This window comes from Acipenser ruthenus, chromosome 53 (assembly GCF_902713425.1).
Source record: "Acipenser ruthenus chromosome 53, fAciRut3.2 maternal haplotype, whole genome shotgun sequence".
Lineage (NCBI taxonomy): Eukaryota > Metazoa > Chordata > Actinopteri > Acipenseriformes > Acipenseridae > Acipenser > Acipenser ruthenus.
This window is the reverse complement of record NC_081241.1, coordinates 4496767-4502196: the sequence shown is the minus strand read 5'-3', so window position 1 is coordinate 4502196 and position 5430 is coordinate 4496767. Positions and strand designations below refer to the sequence as shown.

At 40.3% G+C, this 5430-nt stretch overlaps 1 long non-coding RNA gene across 1 annotated transcript; it reads right to left on the bottom strand.

Moving 5' to 3' along the window:
- Window positions 1-231: 231 nt before the first annotated feature.
- LOC131723069 (uncharacterized) lies at window positions 232-2531 on the bottom strand. Its single transcript, XR_009320126.1, has 3 exons — window positions 2496-2531; window positions 2076-2113; window positions 232-369 (listed from the first exon to the last, which is right to left on the bottom strand). It is a non-coding gene; the product is annotated as an uncharacterized LOC131723069 (long non-coding RNA).
- Between the last annotated feature and the right edge of the window lie 2899 nt (window positions 2532-5430).

Below are 5430 nucleotides of genomic sequence, written 5' to 3'. Positions count from 1 at the left end.
GATGGAACAGTTAAAAGTTAGACTACTGCATCATTGCCGATATTTAATAAAGTAAAAGCAAGTGCAAGCCGACAGTACTGCTCATATCATAGTGCACTCAGCCTCTATATTGTAAGTATAATACAGGTTTGTTATGTTTTTTTTCATTACTGTAAGTTCCAGTGTTGCAAGATTTAAGTTTGCTGTTTTTGTTTTATTAATAAATGTTTTTTTTTAAATGACATGCATATGGTGTTGAATACTTCACAGCTCCAGATTAGGTGTGTATTTAATAAGCGTGTAGAGGACACGCTGATCATCACAAACAAGCGGCTGTTCAGCGGCTGCTTCTGTAAATGCAGTATCTTCTTCACCCTGCACGATCTTCACCTGCAAATAACATTGACATATTACACTAATGAGGTGCAGGATCTTATAAGAACAGAAGAACTTTTACAAATGAGAGGAAGCTATTTGGTCCATCTAAGCTTGTTTGGTTCCTACAGGCTGATTGATCTCAGAACTGTGTCATGCTTGGTTTCAAAGGATCCAGGTGTTACTGCATTAACAACATGACTAGGTAACCCATTTCATCCCCTCACCACTTTCTTTGTGAAGAAGTTTCTCCTTCCCTCTGTCTTCAGTCTATCTCCACTTAATTTCCAACTGTGTTTGCTGGTCCTGGTTTTACAGACCAATCAAGCCCCCCCCCCCCCCCTCTTCTTTCTTCAAAGTTCCATAGATTCAGTTCTTTTAGCCTACTCTGTAGCTCCTTCCTTTAAGCCCTGGGATTAGTCTGGTTGTTCTTTGTTGGACTCCAGGGCCACATTGTCCCTTTGGTGCTGTGATGACCAGAATTGGACACAGCATTCACCAGTGCATTATGGTCACTTCGTTACAAATAGAATATTGTTGCTCTAGAAAGAGTGCAAAGAAGAGCAACTAGAATTATCCCAGGTTTAAAAGGCATGTCATATGCAGACAGGCTAAAAGAATTGAATCTATTCAGTCTTGAACAAAGAAGACTACGCGGTGATCTGATTCAAGCATTCAAAATCCTAAAAAGTATTGACAATGTTGACCCTGGGGACTTTTTCGAATTGAAAAAAGAAACAAGGACCAGGGGTAACAAATGGAGATTAGATAAAGGGACATTCAGAACAGAAAATAGGAGCCACTTTTTTACACAGAGAATTGTGAGGGTCTGGAACCAACTCCCCAGTAATGTTGTTGAAGCTGACACCCTGGGATCCTTCAAGAAGCTGCTTGATGAGACTCTGGGATCAATAAGCTACTAACAACCAAACAAGCAAGATGGGCCGAATGGCCTCCTCTCATTTGTAAACTTTCTTATGTTCTTACAAATGTCTGCTTATATCCCCTACCATTATGAATGCATAGGAATGCTTTCAAAACAATCCATTGAGTTGTTCACAAGACTTATATACTTGCGCACATAAATAGAAAATACTGTAATAACATCTCATTTCAATATGAAATACCCTGATAAAAGTTTCCCATAGTAAAAGCATAGCAAAGTGCAATAGAGTTTAATAAAGCATAGTGAAAGCATGGTACAGCATAGGTAAGCATTGTAAAGACCAGCAAGGTATTGTGAAACAGATAACTAAACATGGAAGAACATAGTAAACTATGGCAAATGCATCGTATAACCATGGGAAAAGCACGGGAAAACTGAAAAAAATACCAGTATAAACATTTATAAGAGTACTTTCAAAAAGAAAATTAGGCACCCTAGCAATTCTGAATGATGCAGTGTGTCATTTAGGGGGGAGCCAATACACACAAACAAATAGAAACACTTTCTCCCAGCTATACAGAACATATCACACGTATGTTTGGTCAGTGAAACAAGCTGGTAAAATATATAGAGTTTAATTTGGAAAAATACTACTCTATACCTCTGTCCTGGAAACAGAAGGGTCATTTACTAAACTTGCTAGACCAATTGAAAGTGCTAAACTTTTGACCATATAAATAAGGCATTATTCATAATGTATTAAATGTTTTTATTAAATAGAAATAAAAGCTAAAATACACATCATGCCAAATTACAAAATAGATTTAAGACGTACCTTTTGCAATAGGCTGTATTCGACCTCCATGGAAGGATCTAAAATTATTCAAAATGTCCGTATTATTATTATTATTATTATTATTATTATTATTATTATTATTATTATTGACAAATATGTCACACATTTTTAATGCAATGATCAGAAAGTTGAAGATGGTAGATTGGATGGAACACACACCTGGGATTCCATCCAAACCCCTGTAAACTTACAGTCCAAAATAAAATACCCCCTATCTCTATACTTCTATAAAGAACAGTGTCACAAGATTGCAAACATCATAATAAAGTAAAAACTATAAACATATCATTTGAAGAGTCAAATACAGTCTGTACACTGCCCTCCACATGCATGTCATAATGATTGCGTGGTTCAATTCCAGTGAGACACGACTGCACCTTTATAGATAATATACCATACCTGCAGGGTTTGGCTTCACTTCTTTGTCAGTGTTGTCTGTTACAAAAAACAAAATACAATTATATTTCCCCCCCCTTTTTTTTAAACGTATATGGGTAGTGCATTAAAGAAGGGCAAAATATTGAAAAAAATCAACCTTAGTTTTACAACTTTAAATTGATCCACACTGTACTGTACCTTAAATTCAGGGGACATTTAATACATTGGGAAAGGCATTTAGTTAAAATGTTTGTCATTTGATTTACTGGGTTTCTATTAGTAATTCTACCCTCAGGGCAGCAAAGAGAGGAGTGGACAGCAGATAAAGTATTGTTAGGTACAACTGCTTGAAGGTTTTTAAATGATTGTTGTCTACAACAGTGTTTTTGTAAAGCGTTCTTTTACACAGCTCCCTGAGTCTGCTTTGCGCAGTGTGCACCTCGACTATATGAAATGATTTACCTTCTTCGGATCCTTGAGACCTTGCATGATCCAGGACAGCCAGCAGCAACAGCAGCAACACGGCGCTGGAGCCCAGTCCTCCCAGCAGGAAGACCACTAGGGGGCGAATGGAGGAGGATTCTGCAGCACAGAGAGGGTTCAGCTTGGCATTACTTTGTAATTTCATTTGAATTATAAAGTAGAAATTGTAAGCAGTACATTTTAAATCTTGTAGTTTCCACAACTTCAGAAACACTTCGGGTGACAAATGCGTGTGTAATTACTGAATTATATTATTGTGATTTTAGAACGTTTTATTTAATTTTTTCATTTTTTTCTCACAATGTGTTGTTTGAATGATTTATTTAATTTAAGCACGTTTGATGTATTGTGTGAGTATTGATTAACAATGTGTTTTTATGTTTTGTACACACGCTGCTGTTGGCTGTTCCCATGGCAATGCCACAGGATGGACCACTTGGAACTACTGATTTATGTTTGGATCACAGGTGTAGACAATAATTAATTAGCTGTGCACTATAAAGGTTGGGGCAGGGAGATGTAAAAGCAGAACGAAAAAAAGGAAAACAAAAGAAACAAAAGAAAGAAAGAAAGAAAAAGAAACAGAAAAAAGACAGGACAGGACAGGACAGGACAGACACGAGACCAGAGAAAGAGGGCAGATCAGGTGTTGCAGGCAGCAGCACAGGACCAGGACGTGAGGAATTTGGGGAGCTGCAGGCAGCAGCATGGGACAATTGGTGAACTGGGAACGAGACTAAAGAAGTCAGGACGTGAGGAGCCGAAGACGACCAGCTGAGCGGCGCTGACCAGAGAGAAGTAAAGAGCACGAGCACTTTATGAGAGAGAGAGCTGCCCAGAGAGACACGAAGTGGTGGGGCGCTTCTCCCATCAACCAGCTAAGTGTTGTTGTCTTGTTGTGGTGCATTATGCCTAAACTACATTAGTCATGCACCTTTCATTGAGCTATTGTATCATAACTGTTTATCAGTGGAGTCCTTCCCCTGTTCCCTGCCTTGCATTACAGCCAGAACTAAAGGGATAATTGAGCAGTTTGAAATTTGGGTTGCAGGAGACTGGAACCACATCCCCTGTTGACAATCCAGCCAGGGCAAGTGCAATATTAAATAAAGACTGGTTATGTACATTATTTAACTGCTGTTTCTTGCTAGCAATGACATATGCTACATTATCATAAATGCCAAGTCTTGAATATAACCTGTTTTTAATAAAGAACAAATAAATAGTACTTACCGTCTGTGCTCCTTGGTGTGGGTTGTGGGATGGTTGCTGTCCCCCTTCGTTGATGTCTCGAACCTGTGTAACAATAAAAGTAGAAGGTAATTATAATAGAACAGAATTCCTTATTTTCGCTAAACATAAGGTGGCGTAGTCTGGCTATATCCTTTATTCCAGGGGCTTAGGTTACGCTCGCACAACCCTCCCCCTCTTCGGTGTGGCACTCAAACACAGATTCTAAGGAGAATAAAATACGTCTTCTTGATTTAGGGACATATTCACGGACGATATCACAGCCTGATTGCATTTATAATTGTCACAAAGACGGCCGGAGTGGGTGGCGTCAGACCAGATGGAGGAAATAAATAATCAGAGAGATGGGGTTTTGGTAAAGCTGAGCACGTGATTGCGCTCAGCATTTAATAACAGACAGAAAATAAAAGGTTTGAAACAACAAAAACACAGGACACGGCACTATACGCCAAAGTAAAAAGACAAACAAAACGCACTAAACACAAACGGTGCACGGAGACAAACAAACACGGTGAGTACAAACAAAACACTTATTATATTTATAATTATGCTTTTAACTCTCCTTCTCTCTCACCCGTTCTCCACTCTCTGAACACCTAACCCCCAGTGAGTGAAAATGTGTCTCTATATATACTGTTGTGCTGGGATTCAATTACTAATTAATTATTCACTTGAATCCCAGCACGTGAATTAATTCTGTGCAACCCCGTGCTCGCATATTATATTTTAAATGCACGTGCGTGATGTGCAATCCCGTGCCTAAATACAAATCTATACTTTTTAAATACACGTGAAACACAGACCCGTTTATATCCCGTGTACCAATCTATACACCAACATTTACACACGCAACACGCAACACACAAATGCACACAGGGGCGGGGCGCATTGCCACATATACCCCCCCTTGTGCGCAGCACACATGGCCTCAACGGCCACCTCCCCCCTTAAAAATCCAGCAGTCCAGGACAAAGTCTCGGGCTGGGAAGGGAGGCTTCAGTGGGCCCATGCCTGGCCATGCTGTCAGCACCCCTGCCGGTAGTGGCACGGCTGACAGCCTGTTGGTTTGCTCCTGCAGCGAAACTGCTGCTGGGGAAAGTGGTCTCCTGACCTCTCCCCCTGTCTTTGTAGCCGGTAGCTCCCTTTGGTGGGGCTCCGACCACAGTACTGCCGGCAGCGAAGAAGCTGCAGTGGGAGCAGGTCTCCGGACCTCCCCCACGAT